This window comes from Zingiber officinale, chromosome 7A (genome assembly GCF_018446385.1).
Source record: "Zingiber officinale cultivar Zhangliang chromosome 7A, Zo_v1.1, whole genome shotgun sequence".
Taxonomy (NCBI): domain Eukaryota; kingdom Viridiplantae; phylum Streptophyta; class Magnoliopsida; order Zingiberales; family Zingiberaceae; genus Zingiber; species Zingiber officinale.
Genome location: NC_055998.1, coordinates 79,068,256 through 79,093,705, shown reverse-complemented (window position 1 = coordinate 79,093,705; position 25,450 = coordinate 79,068,256). Strand labels below are relative to the sequence as shown.

At 39.1% G+C, this 25,450-nt stretch overlaps 1 pseudogene; it reads left to right on the top strand.

Moving 5' to 3' along the window:
• LOC121999460 lies at window positions 1-23,676 on the top strand (annotated as a pseudogene).
• Window positions 23,677-25,450: the final 1,774 nt, after the last annotated feature.

The following is a 25,450-nucleotide window of genomic DNA, read 5'->3' as shown; positions in this document are numbered from 1 at the left end:
ATGCTTGGGAGGCTTGATGATCAAATTTTATACCCAGATGAGATCTTGAAGGATGGTTTCTGCTTAAATATGATCGAGACGCCACTATGTCTATTGACGGTTGTTACTAACTTACAGGTAGGGGTGTAGTCATGCGGGGACGCAGAGTGCGATCGTCCTATTTTTTTTTAAAAAACTTGATAAATTGAAAATAAAAAAGGTCTAGTTATCGATTCTAAAACTTGTGAGATTTTTTCACAAAATCCAATTAAAAACATTAGCTAAACCGTTTTTTTCCTCTTTCCCATGCTTTCTAAAACTTGTAAGATTTTTTTTTTCAAAAAAGTCCAATTAAAAAACATTAGCCGAACCTTTTTCCTCTTTCCATGTTTTTTTCATTCTCGCTCCCCTTTTTATTCCTTTCCTTTCCTAACCCTAATCTTTGCCCTCAAATTATTTCGTCGCATGTCACTACCACCCACGTCAACCACCCACATCACTGTTCTGCCAGCGCCGTCATTGTTTGTTGTTAGTACCGTCATCGTTTGCTACCAACACTATCGTTGTTGCTTAGTCGACGTTCCACAACAAATGTCTTTCAATTAAGGTAAAATTTTCTTGCTCGATTTCTTTTGATTATGAATTACCTTTCGTGCATGATTTAAGTAAATAAAGGATTTCAGTATTGAAAAAATATATAGTGTTAATTTTATAAATATTTATTTTTTATTTACTAGCCAAGTATGTCAAGTTTTTATAGACATTGATGCCCTCCTTGCATTTGATTTTTTTTCCTACTGACACTAAGTATCTAACTTTTCGGATCGACTAATCTTGGGGGTGATCAACTTGGCCTCATAGAAATTTTTCCACCGGCCATCAGAGTAAATCGAAAAGTGCTCATGGAGACTTATCCAGATAGCCAATATTCTTAGGCCCGTTTTCCGTACATTTGATGTTTGATTTGTTATATGAAGGTGACAATTTCATTTACAACTATTCAAAAGTTTGATTAATTGAATCACATCATTTATTGCATGGACAGAGACTCGTCATATAATTGATCACAATGTTAGGATATCAACAAAACACGAATATCTTATAATAACTACATGTATATAAAAAAAATCATCTTTAATATAAGAATTAAAATTGGATAATTATATAACTAGAAAAACATATCTTTATAATGTAACACTTGAAGGTACCTCTATTAATATGTGTGAAAAATAAGGGATCATTAACTTTCAAGTTGGTTCTATCAATTTCGTTTGTTATTTGTTTATGAATTGTTGGAAAAAAGATAAGTCATTAGGTGATTATGTTTCTAAAATATTATATTAATGATAAATTAGGTGAAATAGCAATGTTGAGGTATTTTAAGAAAATACGAGATAACCTACTTCAAACAAGGCATCTCCCCCTCCACCACCTCCTCCTCCTCTTCCTCCTCCACCACCTTTTGATGCTGACTCAAATGAGTATCCTAGTGATCCTGTGCTAAGAAAGAATATCCTCGAGTATAATGTGAATGAAAAAGAGATTATTCGATATTACTATTTAAAAAAAGTTTTTTTTTCAGCCTAAGAATCATGAATTTCCTTTGTATTTTTGTCCAAAAGAGAAATGAAGATTTTAAGCAATATGGTTCAATAACCATCATAATTAGCTAGAGTGCAGTATTGCAAAAGACGTGACCTTCTGCCTTTATTGCTATTTATTCAAAGCTGGATCATGTGGTTAAAGTGGTGGTGATTCTTTTGTTACCAAGAGATTAAAAAATTGGAGAAAGAAAGAAAAATTTCATTAACATGTCGAAAATCAAAGTAGCATTCACAATAGATGTATGATGACGACTTATGACTTAATGAATCAAAAATAACATATTGAAACTTGTTTGATAAATCAGTCTAGTCAGGTAGCTGTCGATTATCATGTTCAACATTAATTGATTACATATGATTTCTTGTGCGTCAAGGATTACCATTTCATAGTTATGATGAATCCACAGACTCACTCAATCATGGTGATCTTCTTGAACTATTAAGATTTCTTTCTGACCATAATGAGGATATCAATAAAGTTGCACTGGACAATACTCCCTTAAATCTCAAACTAACATTGTCTGATATTCAATAAGATATTATTAGATCCATTGCCTATTTAACAATGAATTCTATTTTTGGAGATTTTGATGATGAATTATTTACTATATTGGTTGATAAGACTTGTGATGTATCTATTAAAGAGCAAATGACAATTGTTTTATGGTTTGTATTTACTGCCATATCACTTAAAACTGCTATTGATTATTTGTTGTGCTTGTTAGGATCGGTTGAGCTAGAGGGGGGGGGGGGGGGGGGGGAATGACTCACTTCATTTTCTTGATCAATTCAATCTTTCGCAGCGGACACTCCACCTCCTCAAGGAGGTGACTAGTCCAAGGATCCACACCACCGTCACCCTTCCACTATCAAACTTCTCCTTCTTGGACTAACACCGAAGGTGGAGAAACCTTACAAGACTTACAAGCCTCCCTTTCCAAGAGAAGAGATCACACTCACTACAATGAAGAAAAAAAAGAAAGATTACAAACTTGAAATGCTTCTTCCTTGTGACGTGAATCTTGAAAACATGGGGAGATGGAGAGCTTGATTTTTAATTCCTTGAGAGATCTTGAGCACTTCAAAGATTGATCACCCAAGAGCAATAGAACAGTGTTTTTTCTTGAGAGTGATACTGTTCTTTTTTTCTTCAGCGTTTTTAAACTTTGAGAAAACTAGCCGTTTCTCACATCATCGTCGTCATGGATCGATTGGGATTATAACTGAATCGATTCACAAGTATTCGTTGGAAACCATCGCGTCAAGATCAACAGCGTAGATTACTTCACTTGAACTTGAATCGATTGGTGTAGTGCTTGAATCGATTCAGACACACGCTCGTGAAATCCAAAATCGCAGTGCCTCTGTGAATTGATCGGCCGATCGATTGAGTAACTTCAATCGATCGGTTGATCGATTCAGGAGGCTTCTGTGCTTCGTACAGAAGCTTCCTAGATCGATCGATCGATCGATTAGATTACCCCAATCGATCGGCTGATCGATCCAGAAGCACTCTGTGCTTCGCGCAGAAACTTCCCGATCGATCGGCCGATTGATTGACTTCCTTCCAATCGATCGGCTGATCGATTCAAAGACATTCTGCCTCACAGCCATATCTAAATCGATTTACCAATCGATTTTTGCTAAGTGAGCTTAACACGCATCCAACCTTCTGACTTGCAGGAACTTCTCTCGCCAAGAATCTGGTCCTCGACCTTCTTGGACTTCTCTTGCCTTGCATCCGATTTTCTGACCTGCAAGGGCTCCTTTGTCAAGAATCCGGTCCTCAACCTTTTTAGACTTCTCTTGCATCCGGTCTTCCGACCTTCAAGAAACTTCTCCTGTAAACTCACAATGCATATTAGATTCACCGTATTAACCTAAATTTAAATAATTGTCAACACATTGAAACTTCCAGGGCATGATTGCACCAACAATCTCCCTCTTTTGATATATGACAATCTATTTAAGTTTAGGTTAATTTTCAATATACCATAATAATACAATGATAAGTAATGATTGCAACTGCGCTGAAATTTATCTAAATTTAGCATAAGTAGTAAGCATAAACTTAAATTGTAATTAAATTAAGCATAAACGTCAACATATCTCTCCCCTTTGTCAAAAATCAAAAAACAAAGCTCCCCCTTAATACGGGCACTAAGCAACTACGATAAATCCGAGGGGTACTCCCCCTAAAACACACAGACATCAGCATAATATAAAAACGTGAGTGTAGAAATAAAATGAAATATACACCAAACAACATACCATATAACCAAAATAAAATGAAGTTCACAGAGGGACTCCATAACAAACATCCATGTAGCGCACAATAACACGTATCATAAGGGGACATAGAACTCAACGATATCATCTCCCGGAGGAGTGAGATCAGGATCAGCAGAAGGAGCAGACATAGTAGCTGGAGCAGGGGCCGCCGCAGAGACAGCACCAGGAACATCCTCAGCATGTTGGACGAGATCAGTGGATGGAACAGACCGAGACGGATGACCCGTCACCCAAGAGCTCACCAAATCCACTATCGTGTCCAGAGTCGCCTGCATCGTAGTCTGTCGATGGACCATGGTATCCATCGTGGTGCGTAGGCTGGCTACCTCTATGGTAAGCTCCTCAAGCCGGGTATCGACAGTCTCCTCGAACGTCGGAGAAGCTGGCTCGGGGATATCCTCCTCAGCATCAATCGCTGCAGGAACCAATGCCTGTGCAGCCCCCCTGTGGCGAGCCCTGGGTCCCTCACCAAGAGCACGCCCATCGCGCCATTGAACTCCCCCGGGACCGCCCGTTAAGCCCGTCTTCGTGAAAGAGCGTGGCAAAATTCGAGAGTAGGCAACAGTCATGGGCTCCAGTCGTCCCCGAGAGACATCTATCTTCATAAACTCCAGCCAGTCAGTGATGAGATGATCGAAAGGCATTTGAATCGTGTCCTGCACTGGCTGAGTAAAATGAATGATGCAATGAAATATGTTCAGGGCGATGTTGATGTCAAGGGAGTGCCGAATAACATATAGTGCAAACATGTGAGGGGTCGAAGAGCTGCTAAGGCGCAGGAGACAATAGGAAAGAGACAGTTGATAATCACCTTAAACATGGCGACGTTTTCAGCCGATAACTCAAGAGAAGAGAAATTTATGATGTGAGCATCCGGCCCGTCAGGACGAGGACGACCAAAAAAGAACTGATGCATAGATGCAATGCTGAGATGTGCAAAAGGTGGAGGCAACTCATCAGGAAGGGTAGGATAAAAGATAAAGTCATTGTCGGATGGTAGACACCCTAGAAAGGACTGAAGGATCTCATATGAAAAATCCAAGCTTCGCTTCACAACACGAGTTCGATAGTTGACACCATCAAAAGTGTGCAAATTGTTATAGAATTCAGAGACAAGACTGACATTGATACTCCTCTCACAAGATAACAACGACTCAAGTTTATAGTGCCTGAAACGAGAGTAGGTATCAAAGCAAGAGACCCTATAGAACTGAAGATCAACAGACCTAGGGGTTATTAGTTTGAAGGTATGCTTGCCAAAGGCCTGCTACATAGCAACATAGGAAATCTCGGATCAGAAGGAGGTAATGGGCGTGATGATGGTACTGATGATCCTTCACCCGATTCATGAACTTTTTGTTTCTTCCTATTGGATAGCAAATTAAAAAAAATTTGCAGTGCAACGGGAAATGCAAGGAAAAGGGTGAATGCAAGGACAGTGCATACAATGCAATGCAGGAGGAAAATGCAAAGCAACACAAAAACACACAAGACATATGTAGATTAGTTCAAGTATAGGAGCAAGAACCAAAGAAAAATGAGAAAGGAGTAACGAAAATACTTAGGGTTTTGAGTTCGCATTGTGTGCGAGCGACGCGGAGACAAGGAAGAAGGGGCGACCTAGGTCGTAGAAAGTAGCAGAGGCGGGAGAAAAGTGGAAGAGCGCCCTTCGCTGGAGAAAACCGCCGGAGAGAATGGTCGAGGCAGGCGGGAGAGTCGCCGGGAAAATCGCCTAAAAGCTAGGGCACGGAAAGAGTCGGGAGAGAAAAGAAGTGGAGTGAGAGAAAACCTAGGTTAATCAGGATTTAAGATGAGTTTTAAATTCCGAATCGATCGACCGATCGATTGAGAACAAGTGAATCGATCGATCGATCGATCGATTCACGACGCCTCTGTGGGAATTGAACATGTGTCTCAATCGATCCATTGATCAATCCAAACGCGCTGAATCGATCCATTGATCGGTCCAAATGCTTTCTGGAAAATCGAAAATGCGTTCCAATCGATCCATTGATTGATTGAAACACTCTGAATTGATCCATTGATCGATTTAGATGCTCTCTTTGGTGAAACGCAAGCCTCTCAATCGATCAACCGATCGACCGGGAGGTATGATATTACTGCACTTTCAAAAACTTTCAGATCCAAGTTTTGGAAATGCACAGATAACGCACACTACTCTAAAAATCATGAAATTTTGTGTAGACACTATACATATCGCATATTATCAAGGAAAAATAAAGTTTAACAAGATTTGACTCTTCTTAGCGAAAACTTACACAAAATTGAAGATTGTCGAAAACTTCAATGATTTGAGTAAGTACATATCTAAATGTTTAGTGATAACTCCCATCCAATAATAAACTTTACCCAAGGTTTCAAAAATAAGTTTTACACATATGGTAAATTTAAAATTTCCAATCATAATCGTAGGGCAACGTGCACATGATTTGTACACTTGCTTTCCCTATGATTGGACAAATGAATGTGTCATATGAAAGTCATTTTTCTTGACCAAAATAATGCATCATAACAAGCATTATGACCAAGATAAATGTCTCTAACCTCTCACCCTCATCTAAATCATATTAAGAGGATAATTTTAGATTGTTGTGAGAGGCAAAATTAAGGTGAAGAGAATTTAAAAGGCTTTACCTATAAAGTGATCATGGAGGATGTGATTTAATCAATACAACACATTCCCAATTCCCTTCTAAGAAAGCTAAATTCAGCTTCGGGAAGAGGTTTAGTGAAGATATCGGCTAAGTTTGATTTTGACTCAACATAATTTAAAATGATGTCACCTCGAGTCACATGATTACGAATAAAATGATGTTTAACCTCTATATGTTTCATTCTTGAATGATGGACGAGATTTTTTGGTCAAGTTAATCGTACTCACATTATCACAAAGAACTTGAACATTATTGTAGGTAAGCTTATAGTCCTCTAGAGTATGAATCATCCACAATAATTGTGATACACACTCTCCCATGACAATATATTCCGCTTCGGTTGTGGAGAGAGCTACACAATGTTGCTTTCTACTTGACCAACTTACTAAAGAGGATCCTATAAATTGACAACTACCACTAGTACTTTTACGATCCAATTTACATCCGGCATAATCAGAATCGGTATAGCCTACTAGGTCAAAAGATTCGGTTCTAGGATACCAAAGACCAATATTTTGAGTTCCCTTAAGATATCGGAGAATTCGTTTAACGACACTCAAATGTGACTCTTTGGTGCAAGATTGATACCTTGCACACATTCCTATGTCAAAAAGTATATCGGGTTTACTAGCCGTAAGATAGAGAAGACTTCCTATAACACTACGATACACCTTGGAGTCAACCTCTTTCCCCTCAATGTCTTTATCCAATTTAGTACTAGTGGCCATGGGAGTAGATATTTCCTTTGCATTTTCCATTCCAAACTTCTTAAATATCTCTTTGACATATTTTGATTGATGAATGTAAATGCCCTCTTTTGTTTGCTTGATTTGTAACCCTAGAAAAAATGTTAACTCACCAACCAAACTCATTTCAAACTCACTCTCCATGTGACTAATGAATTCATTTAAAAAGTCATTATTTGTGGAGCCACAAATAATGTCATCTACATATACTTAGGCCACAAACATATCATTACCACTATTTTTTAAGAATAATGTGGGATCAATTTTTCCTCTATGAAACCCTTTCGACACTAGAAATGTTGACAATCATTCATACCAAGCTCGGGGAGCTTGTTTTAGCCCATATAAGGCTTTTTTAAGTTTATATACATGGTTTGAACACTTCAAATTCTCAAATCCCAGTGGTTGCTCAACATATACTTCTTCTTTTATAATACCATTTAAAAAAGATGATTTTACATCCATTTGGTACAACTTGAAACCCTTGTGAGCGGCAAAAGCCAACATCATCCTAATAGACTCCAATCTTACTACGGGGTGCATAAGTTTCATCATAATCTAATCCTTCTACTTGATTGAAACCTCTAGCAACCAATCTAGCTTTGTTTCTCACAACTATTCCCTTATCATCAAGTTTGTTTCTAAAAACCCATTTTGTATCAATAATTGATTTGCTGGTAGGCCTAGGAACTAAATCCCAAACTTGACTTCTTTCAAATTGAGATAGTTCATCTTGCATTGCTAAAATCCACTCCGGATCAAACAAGGCATCATCAATGGTTTTTGGTTCTATTTGAGATATTAAGGCGACTTGGCTTCCTTCATTTCTAAAGTAAGATCGAGTTCTCACTCCTTGAGTGATGTCTCCTACTACTTGATCCAAGGGATGATTTACATGAATCCTAGTAGATCTTGATTCTTGATTTGTTATAATTTCGGGTTCAAGTGGCAAAGATTCATTTTTCTCACCATCACTCTCTTGGTATTCTTCCCCTTGATGATCTACTTCGTTTAGTGTTAGTTTCTCTAACTCAAATTGTAATTCTTCATCATTTGCTCTTGTAGAGTTCAAAGAAGGATTTTCTTCAAATACAACATTTAGTGATTCTTCAACCAATTTTGATCTTTTGTTGTAAATTCGATATGCCTTGCTGTGACTTTAGTAGCCTACAAGAATGCCCTCATTCGCCTTAGCGGAGAACTTCCCCAAATGATCTTTGGTGTTTAGAATATAGACCTTACACCCAAAAACTCTAAGATGCTTAATTGTAGGTGGTTTACCAAACCACAACTCATGAGGTGTTTTTCCTAGAAATCTATGAATTAATGTTCGATTTTGCACATAACATGCCGTATTAATTGCTTCGGCCCATAGGAAACTATGAAGTGAATATTCATTTAACATGCTCCGAGCGGCCTCTTGCAAAACCCTATTTTTTCTCTCAACAACTCCATTTTGTTGAGGAGTCCTAGGGGTGGAAAATTCATGTTTATAACTTTTTTCCATACAAAAGCTTGTGAATCTATCATTTTCAAATTCACCTCCATGATCACTTCTTATCTTGTTTATCTTATGACTTTTTTCATTTTCTACTCTATTACAAAAAGCAATCAAGGTATCTAGAGTTTGATCCTTATGTTTCAAGAAAAACACCCATGTATATCTAGTGTAATCATTCACAATCACAAAGCAATATCTACTACCATTTAAAGAAATATGTCTACTACTATCAAATAAATCCATGTGAATGAGCTCCAAAGCACTTGAGCTACTTACTATGTTTTTACCTTTATGAGTAGCTTTGGTTTGCTTACCCATTTGACATGCATCACATATTTTATCTTTTTGAAACTTCAACTTTAGCAATGCTTGCACCAACTCCTTCTTTGAAAGTCTTTTGATATTCCTCATGTTGGTGTGAGCAAGTCTTCGGTGCCAAAGCCAAGTCTCCTCCTCTTTAGACATGAGACACTTAGTAAACACATTAGTAGCACCAAATAGTTCAACTTGATAAATATTTTCTCTTCTATGGCCTATGAGAATATTTGTGTTTAGTTAATGCTTGATTAGGCATTGAGATGATTTGAACTCAACTCCATAACCCGAATCACATAGTTGACTAACACTTAAAAGATTAAAGACCATGCCTTTCACTAATAACACATTTCTTATCAAAAATTTTTCAGAAATTCTAATATCTCCTATTCCTATGACTTTTAATTCACCACTATTACCAAAAGAAACGGTACCTTTACTTTTGTGTCTAAATGATGAAAATTTTGAAGAGTCCCCCGTCATATGCTTAGAGCATCCACTATCTACAAACCATGTTGTTGGATGCTCCCCCTCGGCACATACTTGTTTACACACGATGAACCAAATGTTTTGGTACCCAAACTTTGGGTCCGGTAGCATCAATAACAAATTGCTTGGGTACCCAAGTTTGAACAAACTTAACCTTTGAAGCATGATTTCTACTAATTAGAGACATAAATTTAACTTCCTTATCTTGTGATTTAAAACCTAGTCCCGATTTGTTGTACACGCCCCTTTGAGCTCCTAGAATCATGTCTAAATATTTTGAGCTTGAAGTAAATTTTTCTAGAGCACCTCTAAGATCATCAACTTGTAATTTCAACGATGCATTTTCCTTTTTAAGATCATCAAAATCATTTTTGTCATTTTCATGAAGCATGCAAATTTCACATGACACAATTTTTTTTTAAGTGATTTCAATTCATTTTGCAATGTTTTAACCTTCCCTTTTGATTTTGCTAGTGTATTGGTTAAGCATACAATGGTAGCATACATCTTATCAAGCTTGGGAGAAATTACCTCATCATCATCACTAGATGATGACTCACTTGAAGACTCCACATCCTCTCCATGACTATCTTCATCTTCACTATCTTCAACATGGCTTAATGCCATGAGAGCCATATGCTTTGAGCTCTTCCTTTCATCTTCTTCCGATGAGCTTGACGATGAGTCGTCACATGTGGCTTTCAAAGCCTTCTTCTTTTTCTTGGTCTTTTCCTCTTGCTTCCTCAACTTTGGACACTCCGTTTTGTAGTGCCCCTTTTTCTTGCATTCATAGCAAATTACATCAGTCTTAATCTTAGAATCCACAAGAGATTTACCTTTTCTCTTTTCATCATTGAAAATCTTTTTAACATCTTTCTTGTCAAACTTCCTTGAATGTCTCATCATTTTTCGAACAAAGTTTGCCATTTCACTTGATGATAGCTCTTCATCACTATCACTATCACTATCTCGCTCAGACTCTGAAGATGATTCCTTCTTCTCCTTCTTCTTTTCTTTGTGCTTCTTTTTGCTCTTTTCACCTGCAACTAAAGCTATACCTTTCTCTTTGTGGCTTCTGTTAGCTTGCTCATGCAATTCAAGTTCATAAAATAATTCATCCAATTTTACTATTGACAAATCCCTTGAAACCTTATAGGCATCCACCATGGATGACCATAATGAGTTTCGAGGGAAAGATTTTAAGGCATACCTTATGAGATCCCAGTTCTCCACACTCTCTCTAACTGAATGAAGACCATTTAATAGTTCCTTGAATCTCCCATGTAGTGAACTTACCATTTCTCCATCCTTCATTGTGAAATTTTGAAGTTGATTTATCAAAAGATCTCTCTTTGCAATTCTTGAATCCTTGGTGCCTTCATTTAGCTCAATGAGCTTATCCCATAAATCCTTGGCGTTTTTGAAAGGTCCAACCTTGTTGAGTTGTTCCAAACTCAACCCACACTGGAGAGTCACAATTGCCTTAGCATTTGCTTGAGCCTTCAATTTTTGTTTAGCGGTCCACCTTGATGATTCAAGCATCTTTCCATTTTCGGTTGGCACCGTGAATCCCTCCGTGATTGAGAACCACATGTCAATTTCGGTCATGAGATAATGCTCCATGCGGCTCTTCCAATAAGTAAAATTACTGCCTTCATAGAATGGTGGTCATGAAGTACTATGTCCCTCCTTCAATGACATCTTTGTAGCTCTTTAACTTGTGCTTTCTTGGCGGTGAATCCTCAAAAGCAAACCAATGCTCTGATACCACTTGTTAGGATCGGTTGAGCTAGAGGGGGGGGGGTGAATGGCTCACTTCGTTTCCTTGATCAATTCAATCTTTCACAGTGGACACTTGAAAGCAATGCTAACTCTTGTATTTACTTGGTATCCACCTCCTCAAAGAGGTGACTAGTCCAAGGATCCACACCACCGTCACCCTTCCACTATCAAACTTCTCCTTCTCGGACTAACACCGAAGGTGGAGAAGCCTTACAAGACTTACAAGCCTCCCATTCCAAGAGAAGAGATCACACTCACTACAATGAAGAAGAAAAGAAAGATTACAAACTTGAAATGCTTCTTCCTTGTAACGTGAATCTTGAAAACATGGGGAGATGGAGAGCTTGATATTTAATTCCTTGAGAGATCTTGAGCACTTCAAAGATTGATCACCCAAGAGAAATAGAACAGTGTTTTTTCTTGAGAGTGATACTGTTCCTTTTTTCTTCAGCATTTTTAAACTTTGAGAAAACTAGCCGTTTCTCACATCATCGTTGCCGTGAATCAATTGGGATTATACCTGAATCGATTCATAAGTATCCGTTGGAAACCATCGCGTCAAGATCAACGGCGTAGATTACTTCACTTGAACTTGAATCGATTAGTGTAGTGCTTGAATTGATTCAGACACACGCTCGTGAAATCCAAAATCGCAGTGCCTCTGTGAATCGATCGGCCGATCGATTGAGTAACTTCAATCGATCGGCTGATCGATCCAGGAAACTTCTGTGCAGTGCCTCTGTGAATCGATCGGCCGATCGATTGAGTAACTTCAATCGATCGGCTGATCGATTCAGGAGGCTTCTGTGCTTCGCACAGAAGCTTCCTGGATCGATCGTTCGATCGATTGGATTACCCCAATTGATCGGCTGATCGATCCAGAAGCACTCTGTGGTTCGCGCAGAAACTTCCCGATCGATCGGTCGATCGATTGGCTTCCTTCCAATCGATTGACTGATCGATTCAAAGGCATTCTGGCTCACAACCATATCTAAATCGATTTACCAATCGATTTTTGCTAAGTGAGCTTAACACGCATCCAACCTTCTTAGTTGTAGGAACTTCTCTCGCCAAGAATCCGGTCCTCGACTTTCTTGGACTTCTCTTGCCTTGCATCCGGTTTTCTGACCTGCAAGGGCTCCTTTGCCAAGAATCTGGTCCTCGACCTTCTTGGACTTCTCTTGCATCCGGTGTTCCGACCTGCAAGAAACTTCTCCTACAAACTCACAATGCATGTTAGATTCACCGTATTAATCGAAACTTAAACAATTGTCAACACATTGAAACTTCCAGGGCATGATTGCACCAACAGTGCTAACATGGGTTCTCTATATCTAATTCATGGGGGAAAGGATATGATGGAGCTAATAATATGAGAGGAGAATTCAATAACTTAAAAAGCTTAATTATGATAGAGAACAAGTCTTCTATAATTCATTGTTTTGTTTATCAACTATAACTTACACTTGTAGTTGTTGTTTAAAATCATATGAGAATTTCTACTTTTTTTAATGTGATTGCACAGTTGAACAATATTATTGGAATGCCATGCAAGAGAAGTGACATGCTTCGTGAGAAACAATTTGAAAAAATTATGATGGATGATCCTGCTCTAAGACTTTCAACGAACAACTTGTAGATGAGCTATTTGGAACGTTGACGAAGTCACCATGACCGAGAGGAAGAGGAGGGTAAACTATCTTTGATATTGACCAGGTCACGAAGTCTCATAAGAAAAGGTGAGTTGTCCTCGTCGCTGAAAGAGCCAGGAGGAAGATAAGGTGCCCAAAGATGCCTAAGAGGAGTAATGAAGTGAAGTAGGGGTTAGAATGGAGGTCGAAGGTGTCCTCGCTCGTTCACTCTGATACTCAAGTTAGTCTCCGACGACGTATGAATGAAGAAGAATAACAAAATACTGAGATACATCAAGAGGCATATACGCCTGTATATGAGTTTGTATACACGTATGTAGATCTACACAGGGGTAGCGACAGCAGCTGGATCTACGTCGGAGGCGACAACAATGGCTGGAAATGCGCTAGGGGAAGTAGTGGTTAGATCTACCTCAGGGGTAGTGGTAGCGGCAGATCTACACAAGGGAGTGGTAGTTGCGGGATCTACGCCGGAGGTAATGGTAGTGGCCGAATATACACTTCAGAAGGTTGCAGTGACCAAATCTACATCGGGGGTGGTAGCAGTACTCGGATCTGCGCCAAGGGTGACAGTAATGGTCAGATCTGTGCTAGGGGTGATGGCAACAGTCGGATTTACGCTGGGTACGGCGGCAACAATCATATGCTCGGGCGACAACAGTGGCTAGATCTACGCTAGGGGCAATGGCAACGGCCGGATCTATGGGCGGCGACAATAGTCGAATTTGCATCGAGGTGACGGAAGCGGCCAGATCTGTGCTGGGACAACGACAACTATTGGATCGGGTGGATTAGTTAGAGAGGGGTGAATAGACGACCTGCAAAATAAAGTTATAAATCTCTCTTTCTTTCTTACATAGCAAGGACACACAATTAATTAAGTAGAAATAAATAACATAAAAACTAAAGGAGACAAAAGAGTTACTTGGTTACAACCTAGGTGGTTATTAATCTAAGATGGTAGAAAACTCACTAAAAAGAAATCCTTCGATCAAGATCGGAGGCGGAGTAGCCCCTTACAACAGTTGAACGTACAAGAAGTGAATACAGAAGTTTAATAATAGGTGTATTTTTACAACTGAGTTCAAGGCCCTTTTTATAGCTCAATTGTTAAAAGTGATCATTTTGATGATGTGACAGTTTGGGGCCCCTCGAACAGTTAGAGGAGCCTCCAAGTATATAAAATTTTATCTATGTAATATTCATATAATTGATTTGGAGGCATCGGAGGCGTCTTAATTCACTTGAGGCACCTCAGTTGTTGCTGACGTGGATTCCCACTTCTTATCCGCGTTGCAATGGTTCTGGTCATCGGAGGTGCCTCCAGTTGATCTAAGGTGTCTTGACTACTGTTCATCTGAGGCGCCTCCGGTCATCTGAGGCGCCTCCGGTCAACTGAGGCACCTCAAGTCTCTTCTATGGTAGTTACTTTGCTCGGCATCCAAGATGCCTCAAGACAACTGAGGCACCTTGGGTCTTTATGGTCAACATTGAGTTGATCATTTTTGGTCTCCGTTCACTTGGGTGATACTCCAGTCGTCCAGAGTTGAGCTCACTTAAACCCAACTTCGATCTTTTCCTCGAATGGGCTTTCGCCCAGCTTCTCATCCCTCGGATGCGCCTCACACATCCTTCTCATTCCATCGGTATATTATGCCGCAACTCCTCATCCCTTTGACTCTTTTCCCATGTCATCATTCTCACTTGTTGCATCTTTTACTCAACTTCTTGTATTTCTAAGTCCATGCACACTCAGACATAAGGCATTAACATACAAAACCTAACTTAACTCAATTGATCACATCAAAACTGACATAGGATACTTACAGTAATGATCATATCTGAGAGTGAGGATGGTTGATGATTAAGGAAGAGAGAGAGGCAACGTCAGAGAGGGAGATGACATTCCCTAGGGAGTTCGCACATGAGAAAAAGAGGCTCTACCCTCCTCCCTTCCTGGTCAGTGGTGGCAATAGCAAGGGAGGAGAGGGGAGTGGTCGACTGGTGGATGGCTGGTCTGAGATTGGTTGGAGTAGCAATGGCGGTAGCCATGGCAGAGACGAAGGAGCTCTCTCCTAGCGATTCCCCTCTCTCCTAGCGTCGTCTAGGAGACCCAAAGAAAGGAGAGGGTCAATCATCTCTTCTATTTATGGCCATTGGCGGCGACGACGACGTCGAGAGAGGAGGTCGTTGATGGAGGCGTCATGAGAGGGGGCGCCATCGTGTGTGCGAGAGAAGGGGTCGGCGACATGCTCACTTTAGGGAAAGGAGGCATCATCGGTGCTGGGGAGGAAGCATCGTGGCTTTGGTGCTAGGAGAGGAGGTGGAGGAGACACATCCCCTTCTTTCTAGCCCCCCTCTTCCCTTTTATTTGGTTCAGGAAAACCCTAACAAGGGTCAAAAAGGAAAAAGCCAAAAATGCCCTTGCCCACATGGAGCCCTCTTTCTACTCATCATATTATAAGTCTTCCTCTTAAGTCTAGTCGAAGGAGGTATGAGTTCGACTGACTGGACTGTGGTATTATGACAAGATGTGTTTTTCATATTGGTATACCTTCAGGATTTATACATCGAGTACCTAGTGTAGAAACTCCACATGAGAGAGTGAAGGGTTTTTGGTAGATTGTGTAAGAAATTTCTGACTGAGTAGTCGGTGAGGATGTTTTTAAGCCTCTTGTGAGGCTAATCCGAACCTGTCATAAGGTTGAATATCTTCCGACCGAGGAGTTGGGAAGTCGTAAGGTGAATGGCTAGGATGGGGCTAGGGTCTCTGAGCCTATCATAAGGTAACTCATAGTGTCTTCCAACTGAGATGTCAGGGATGAAATCTCCAGGCCTATCATAAGGCAAATCACGTTCGACTAAGGAGTCGAGGAAGCCCGAGTCACTCACGTGGAGCTAGGATATCTATACCTAACGTAATGTGTGTCCTAGATAGAAATCCAACTGAGTAGCCGATGAGAGAGAACTCCAGGCCTATCGTATGGCAATATCCGAGCTTGTGATGTGTGCCTGTATGTATATGGGTGTTGTTAAGTAATAAAATATTGATCTCATAAGGATTGTTGATTAAACACTAGTTAACTTTACACAGTGAGTTATCTAGACAATTGAAAGATAGCTCATGAATGCTATGAAGAGAGGGAGAAGGGAAGAAGAGAGAGAGAGAGATTAAGAGAAGAGAGGGAGAGAAGAAGCGTGAGTGAGTGAAAGATGATACATTTTAGGGTTTTGATTTTATTATGATATTAGTTAATGTCCCTATGTATTGTTCATCTACCTAACTCCATACTTACACCGTGTAGGACTTCTAACTAAAGTCTGACATGACCTTGTGCAAGTTATACCGAAGAGTTTATCCAAGTTCTAACACTATTAAGTAAATAAGCAACTCTAGAAAGTCTGTTAAAGGATATCCTCTATCACAGGGCCCCTCGATTATACAATTACTAGAGTTATCCAATTTACTCCCTAACGATAGATTAATACAATTAAGTAGAAAATGTAACTTAGAAAGTTTGATTAAAGGGATATTCTTCGTCACAGGGCCCTCCGATCATATAATTGCTAGATTACACAAGTCACTTTCTAACATTAATTTGGAAAAAACTCCTAGAACTCTAATTAATCTTCCTAGTAGAGAATCGATCTCTGTTTTAAAGAAATGTTATAGAAAGTAAGGGATACTTTCTGTCACAAGGTCCAATGATCTTACAATCCAAGGCCTTTCCTCTACACGATGATCAAAACTCTACATCTAAATGTATTGACCTCACACACATTTTTTCAAACACATATAAGGCACAACGCATAAGAATAAGTCATAAAACATATCATAGCATAAAAAAATATCTAAATACATAGTTCATACATTATATCACATCATAACTACTTTCTACATCCTAAATCTAGAGGATCTACTCTATAAAGAAGGAAATACAACTAAGAGATAAGAAGTAAAGCAATTTACAACTCAAAACATAAAGAGAAGAGAAGAGAAGGCTTATCCATACAGTGCTAGTCTTCTTGGATGCAATCCTTGCTCCAGAGGTGGATGGATCGACTAAGATGAAGCTTCTAAGGTTTCCCTAAGGGAGAGAATCTTTCCCTAAGGAATAGGGGCGAGCCCCAAGCCAAAGATGAGTGAAAAGGGGAGAAAACCTCTATTATAGTAAGGGACAGACATACCCTATGTTTTCCGCTATGGCCTTGTGGATTTCACACGGTCGCAACCTGTTTCATCTCTAGAATTTCCACACGGCTGTGTGGATTTCACACAGCCGTGTTTCACTTGTAGAGCCTTTTAGCACATCTTAACATGGTATTCTCAAGTTGAAGTCTTCATCAAAGTTGTAGATCTTGAAGTTAACTACATTTTGTTATCTTGAACAACCCAATACTTCAACTGAGCAAAAGGTTGTGACCATTTTACTTTTGATGTGCAGTGTAAAAAAAGTAGAATTTGACACGACCATGTGTCAAGGCCATATCTCACTTGTAGAGACTTTTAGCACATCTAAACTTAGAGTTCTCTAGTTTAAGTCTAGCAAAGTTATAGATTTTAAAGTTATCTACATTTTGGTATCTAGAACAACCCATAAATCTAATCGAACAAAGAGTCATGACCATTTTACTTTTGGTCTGTAGTGTTGAAAAAAGACATGACCATGCCTAAAAGACATAGCCGTGCCTAAAAGGCACGGTCAGGCCATGTAAAACATTAGTTTGTGCTATATTTTCACACGGTCGTGCCTTATAAGCATGGTTCGGGTATTTTGGAGGCTCTAGACTCCATTTAAGCTCTGTTTTGCTTCAAATCGTGTCTTATCAATAAGAAAACACACAAAAAACATATTTCTAACAAAAAAGAGTAATTATGTTGAAAATATGATAAGAGGTGTAAAAGTGTATAAATCAAGCGCAAATAAAGTATGTGAATGTGCGTCAAAATATGCATAAAAGTATATATAATCTACGCACATCACACCTCTAGACTTAAACTTTTACTTGTCCTCAAGCAAAAACTGTAATCTAGACTCCAGTGGCTAAATAGTGCATCATAATCTTAAGCAAGTTGATCTAATCCTATCAAATTATTTCATTGGTGAGCAAGATACAAAAGTTGTTTGAGTATGACCTAAGAAATAGTTCTCCCTACTTAGTGTAATAGTGACCTAACTTTTTCAAGTTTTAATCCCTATGCCTAGCCAAGTCATCATAAAACTGTGTTTCTTGTGTTTCTGGTGATAGACACTTACCTGCCACATGCATGGTTCATATCTTTAAAACTACACAAGGTCTCAAAGGACTACTCAGAATCAAGAGAAACATAATATTTATTTCCCCAGCAACCTAACTCGATCTCAAAGGGGTATAATATTAGTTTCCACTCATGATAAATGTTTTCTATCGCTTATTCATATGAGTTTTTTTTTAAAAAAATTTAGTGCTTTAAAGGTGTAGCACTAACACAAATGCAAATATATAAATGCAAATACAGAGATTTTGATTTTTTTCAAGTGAGTTGCCATGATCCAAGATCATCTATTAACCAAAATAAAATTAAGAGGTTACCTTAGAAACATAAGTATTAGTCTATTTCTATGAATCATGACTATTTTCAGAGTTATCTACCATCAAAACTAGGCATAGTGTAAAGAGATTCCAAAATAAGGACAATACTCAAACTTTTACAGTAAAACATTGCTCACTTCATGCTAACATAGATATGAAAAGATAGATCACTAAATATACTAGAACCATAAGTAACCAATAAGCCATATGGAATCTAGAATAAGCGTGATAGTATTTTACATTAAGGAATAAACAGTCATAATGTGATGAATGATGCAACTAGAAAAAAAATTATTATGTAAAATGAAATATGCAAAAACTAAACTACAACCCAACACATCCCCCCATACTTAAATATTTCATTGTCCTAATGAAAACTAGAAATGTAAAATGGAGGAGGTTTTTGAAGTTAGTGAAGTTTCCAAGTGATGAGCTCCAACTGGTTGAGATATTCATGTTTTGAAGATACTTCCTTATATGTGATTTGCACGCCTCTATAACTTAGAATCATACAAAAAGAAATATACAAGAAAAATTAAGTAGAGGGATTAGAGTTATTATGAAGAAAGAAAAGTAAACTAAAAAGAAACTAGACCTTAAATGAAAACAAGAAAGAAGAACTTGGGATAACTTTTATGGTTTGGGCGCCTGGACCAACTTCGGGTGCCAGGACCGCCCGGGTGCCTGCGTCACTGGCCCGGGTAACACTAGTCCGGGCGCTCGGACCCCTTCCGAGCTCTCGGACCCCTTCCGAGCTCTCGGACCACTATTTGTCTCTTTTCTTCCTTGCAACAAAAAGTTAGTCCAAGCAACAGAACAATATATTTATGCTGCAAAATAGAGTTGTCATGACATTAATAAGATAGGAGTAGTAATTAGATCCTGTCGTCCTGAGACCAGGATCTAGTCAAGGTCTCAGTTTAGACTTCCCAAATGAACCTAAGCTAGACCGACGCCTACAGTTCCCTCAACGAGGAACGCGTCCTCACTAGATCTCTCCTCCAGTTGCTTACTTTTACTTACTAATTGCAGTCGCTTGACTTGTTTTTGACCCACCAGGTCTTCCAGCTAGTTGTCAGGTCCGCAGACCCAACTGAACTTTGGCTGGTTGTCAAGTCCGATCCCACCTACCCAACCGGACTTCCTGCTAGAGATCGGGCCCCGTAGACCTATCTGGACTTTTCACCAGCTATGGGTCCCGCAGACCTAGCTGGATTTCAGTTTGGTGTCAGGTCCTAACTATGACTCAGAGGCGACAACAATCAAATCTACATAGGGGTGGTGGCAGTTGCTTAATCTATGTAGGAGGTGAAGACACTGGCTGAATCTGTGCCAGAGGTGGTGATGGTGGCCGGATCTACACCAAGAGCAGCTCTAGAGGCCGAATCTACACAGGGGTGGCGGCAGCGGCTGGATCTACGCCAGAGGCAGCGCCGTAAGCCAGATCTATGACGGAGGAGGTGATAGCGGCTGGATCTACGCTGGAGGTGGCAACAGTAGCCAGATTTACACCACGGGTGAGGCAGCGACCAGATCTACACCAGAGGCGTCGGTAGTGACCGGATATGTGCCAGAGGATATGGCAACGGCTGGATCTGCACCAGGGACGACGACAACTACAGATGTACACCAAGGGCGGCAAGAGCGATCAGATCTCTGCTAGGGGCGATGATAGCGACCGAATCTACGTCGCGGGTGGCATCATCAACCGAATCTGCGCCAGGGGCAATAGTAATGGCTAGATCTTCTTAAGAGGTGGTAGTAGTGACCAAATCTAACATCAAGGAGGGTCGATGGTGAAGGAGGAGAGAGAGGTGATGTTGGAGAAGGAGACGACATCCCCTAGGGAGTTTGCAAGTGGCAAAAAGAAGTTGTACCCTCCTCCCTTCCTAGCCAGCGATGGTAGCAGTAGAAGAGGAGAGGAGTTGCACTGTTAAGATTTCTTGCTGGCCATAATGAGGATATCAATATAGTTGCATTGAATAATACTCCCTTAAACCTCAAACTGACATCGTCTGTTATTCAACAAGATATTATCAGATCCATTACCTATTTAACCACTAATTCTCTAAGTATTGTACATGTAAGCGACACTACTATTGTATCACTTAAGATTACTATTGATTCTTTATTGTGCTAATATGGGTTATATTTATCAATTTTTTCAAGGTCAATGATACAATGGAGCTAGCAATATGAGAGAAAATTTCAATAAATTAAAAATTGAATTATAATGAAGAACAAGTTTACTTATTATATTCATTGTTTTATTCATCAACTACAACTTACACTTATAGTTGTTGTTGAAAATTACATGAGGATTTCTATTTTTTTGATGTGATTGCATAGTTGAACAATATTATTGGACCGTCATGCAGGCGAAAAGACATACTTCATGAAAAATAATTTTAAAAAATTATTAAAAAAATTATGATGGAGAGTGTTTAAGGAGATTAGTCAGTATAGGAAGGAAAGGACTAATGTTCCGATAATAATCTTCTCTCGCAAAGGGTCTCGAGGCATCTTTAGATCCCATTCCACGTATTATAACACCTACTCAGATGATCAAATCTGCAAGTAAATTTCTCTACTCATCCTTAGCATACATTCAAATGCTTAAGAATATAGAACACTCCTACTTGCTCATTATCAGTTTTAACTCAAGAAATTCGTTTCGTCCACCTTAAATAGAAGTGTCAATATGTTTACGAATCTCCACAAGTTTATGAAGATAATCAAAGGATTTCCTTATTCCAATCTAATGGTTTATTTATACTATCATGAATTCATTTTATGAAGTAGAAGATAGTTTTAGTAATTACTGTCTGCTCATACTCCTATGTTTTGAATGTGAAATAACAACTGGATTTCCAAGTGAGAATGTTCTTTAGCTAGGAGGACCTAACATCGCATCGGAGAATGTAACAAGGAATACGCGAATGCTCGGATTTGTGGTGCAGAAAAGTGGAGGAAACCCCTTTGCCAAATTCTTGCGACAGGCGCATTTCATCGTGTGGGATAACAGTGATCTGGTCACCCATGAAGTGATGGGTGGCTTGAAGAATGCACCTACTCGATCAGTGCTGGTAATTTATTTATGTTCCTTGGTATTTGCTTTCTTTCCTAGCGATGAAACATCAACCTTCTCATGTTAACTTTGGTTGGTAAGTGTTGGGATCTAGCGGGCCAAAGACGCGGAAACACAACGGAAAAATTACTAGATCCTCTTATTCAGCAGATCCATGCGAAGGGAAGAAACATTTTCTATTCATAATCTATACTAAGATACATGATAGGATTATACCTTTGTTGCGTGCCCTTCGCAATCCCGACAACAACCTTTCTTTAGATGCAGATCTCAGCGTGTTCAAGCGTCCGCGCCTCTACGGTATCCACACGAACAAGCCTTGTCTTTGCTTGTCTCACAAACAAATCAAAATGGAGAAGAAATCACAAGGTTGTGCTAGCAACCACAATAGTGATTTCAGCCAAGAAAGGGAAGGAGGAAGAAGAAGAATCCCAAGGGTCTCAACACTTGTTCATCTACTCAAAATTATCATCCAAATGATATTTATAACCATCCCATGGTATATACCAAGAGTCTCCACCCTTTCATCTTCTAATCTAATGGCTCAAAATCAACCATTCAATCCAATGGTTCAATTTTGACCATTCAACTTCCTTGGTGAACTCAAGTTCACCTAATGAGTCCAATCCATTGATTCTCAAGCAACTTGACTCAATCCAACAATTGGATCCCTTTGAGTCTAACTCAATGAGTCAAATTCAGATTACACTTAATCCATTGATTCATCACATAAACCCATCTCCATATCAACTTGTTCTTTGTGTGTGACCCTATAGGCTCTCGTAACGTTGGTAATGTACCCCAATCAACATTTGCGATACATAAATAATGAGTGACATCTAGCAAGGCATCATTGCTACCCAAGTGACGAGAAAGTCGAGATCCGACCTAACCTGTCCGTGGCTATCATTATGTATGACTTGGTCCCTCTATCCTTGATATCTAGATTGATCAATTAGACATAAACTATGTAATCCTCTTATCAATCTTTATGTTTTTTGATCTCCAAATAGACACACTTAAACAAATGAACTCAATATCTCATATTGATTCATTTACGCATGGCCATGCTTTCTTGTGTCCTACTAATCAAGGGGCCCACAGATATCGCTTCCGTCATATGGAAGGGATAGATCCCATCTACATCACTCACATCCCTCCGCATAATTCATTACATACCCAGTGATCGACTTTATAGTCCACCCTGTTACGGGTGACGTTTGACGATACAAAAATATGCAACTCCTTATGTAGGGAACCGTAGTAACTTCAGGTCTAAGGACTATTCATACCAATAGTCACATGAGAATGTTTATGACACTCATACAACGATCCATGAAACATTCTCATGGTGGGTCATTCAGTATATATTATCTAATATATACCCATATGTCAACCTGATATCTCATATCCATGACTTGTGAGATCAAGTCATCCGTTGACCTACATGTTAGTCTCAATGCATTAATATTGTCCTTGTATATTAATGCTCGACTAGGAATAATTAAGAGTAGTGTTCTCTACAATATCTTACTATCAATTCAACCAATTGATATATTGCAGATAAGAACCTACTACCCAAGCATATTATTATATTTATTCAATCGACACTGAACTACAATAAATATAATAACCAATTTTGTCTTTTTATTAATAATGATATATGATACAAAATGAGCCCTTTACAATCATCTCATAATTGGTACTAGGGCTAATACTAACAGTAAGCATGATAAATGACCCTAACGAACAAGAGTGCAATAAGCAAATCAGTCTACTTTGTCCACTGCACATCCAAGATGATGATATTCATTACTCATTTGTTATCTGAACAATCTGAAAAATTGGTCGACTCGTTGTTATTCGATATCTATTTGACCCTCTTAAAGGGGCATAATGAATTGAATGGACAAATGCTCACCAAGGGAAAACTAATCTTAGAGATGGGTGACAACATCAAAGGGAAATTAAAGGAATGATTCGGGTGTATATATGCCTTTTGGTTGAAAGTTAATGTTTCAAAACTCTACTTTGGCACATCAACTAGAAAAAATATTTATTTTGGCGATCCTAAGAGTTGTCTTTCCCCTCCTTCAGGGTGTTTCTTCAATCATGTATTTTATGAGCTACTCAGTCTAAGTGTGTTGCATCCGGTGGAGAAAATGTAGGATCAAAAAGAATCCCTCCTCAAACAAAGGACCACAGTATCACACCCCGGGGAGTTCCTGCCAGAAGAAATTTTGGCAACATCTCCCCTGTACGAGTGACAATTTGAGACATACCTACAAGCCCTCAAGACCACACAAACCTCGCCCAACATAGCCGGAATATATATATATATATATATATATATATATATAGTAAAAACTAAACCTAAGCAACGATAAGGAAATCATCTCAAATATCCTACTCAACTATACCCATAAAACTCAAATCTTATATCATACTCAACTACACCCATAAAACTCAAATCACCAGCATACATCCAAACCTACCTCTTTTGCCGTCCGGGCAGGCATGTAGGAAGATATACCAAATGAAAACCCATCGACAATAAAGGACCATTCAAGATCTAAAGTGCCAAAAAGATGCAAGTCTGAAAACATAGATGATAACATAATAAGGAAACTAATGAAAAGATCCAAAACGAAAATCCTTGAAATTTGGAGGGGGGACTAGCGACTGGAAATCCTCCCAACAACCTCAACCTGAAAAATGGTAATAACAATGGGGTGAGTCAACTCCTCAGCGGGTAACTACTGATATGCATAGTAAAAAATAACAACTAATAATAAATATATGTATAGTCTCCTGGATATATATCATATGAAAAATGCAAAACTGTAAGGAGCAGGAGTATCTGTACTAACCAGGACCTGGGTATAGGGATAAAAAGGTCGTCAGATCGAGAGTATCATAAATCCTGTATGCATGTCAAACATATGCATCCACCAAATATGCAGCATATAAAGTTCAGCAAACACAAGTAATAAATGCAGTTAGTGCATATGATGCAACATGTCCTGGTCACCCCTGACGCCAGTCAACCGTCTCACACACGATGGTGAGACCGAGTGGGTAGGGCTGTGACAGCCGTGCACTCTGCCATCACTACTCCTATGTGCCCGAGTGGACGGGATGCTGTCGGAGTACACCTATCATCCTTACCCCAAACCATAAGTGGGGGAGCTCAATGCTCTCATCTCCCTGAGATAATTCAGAAGAGGGATCCCTGTCCTGCTACCACGCTGCGTCACACTATCCATGAGTGGACCAGGGGAGCCCTTAACAGAGCAACCTGCTGTAACACACCCTGTCTGATAAAAAACACTAACCCATGAGTGGTTGTGTATAGAGATCCATGTAAATGACGATGTGCTCAACAATAATGGAGCCAACAATCACACAACATGCAATCATGCGAGATGATGCATGACACTAAGCATGGAAATATCCTGATCCTATCCATCTCTATAAAATATGTACCAAAAGATATATGGATCAAATAATATGATCTAGGCACATATGTCAGGTATGGTAAAATAAATCAATGTCCTGAACATAATAAGGCATGGTATGTCATTACCTTAAGGACATAAATAATCAAAGGAATATGAATACAAAAGCAAGTAATAAATACGGCATGCTCAGGTAATAGATAATGACATACCAATGTAGAAATGAACATAACTATTACTACTCATTAAATATTACTATGCATATCAAACGACAATATATTAAAAGATAAGTCAA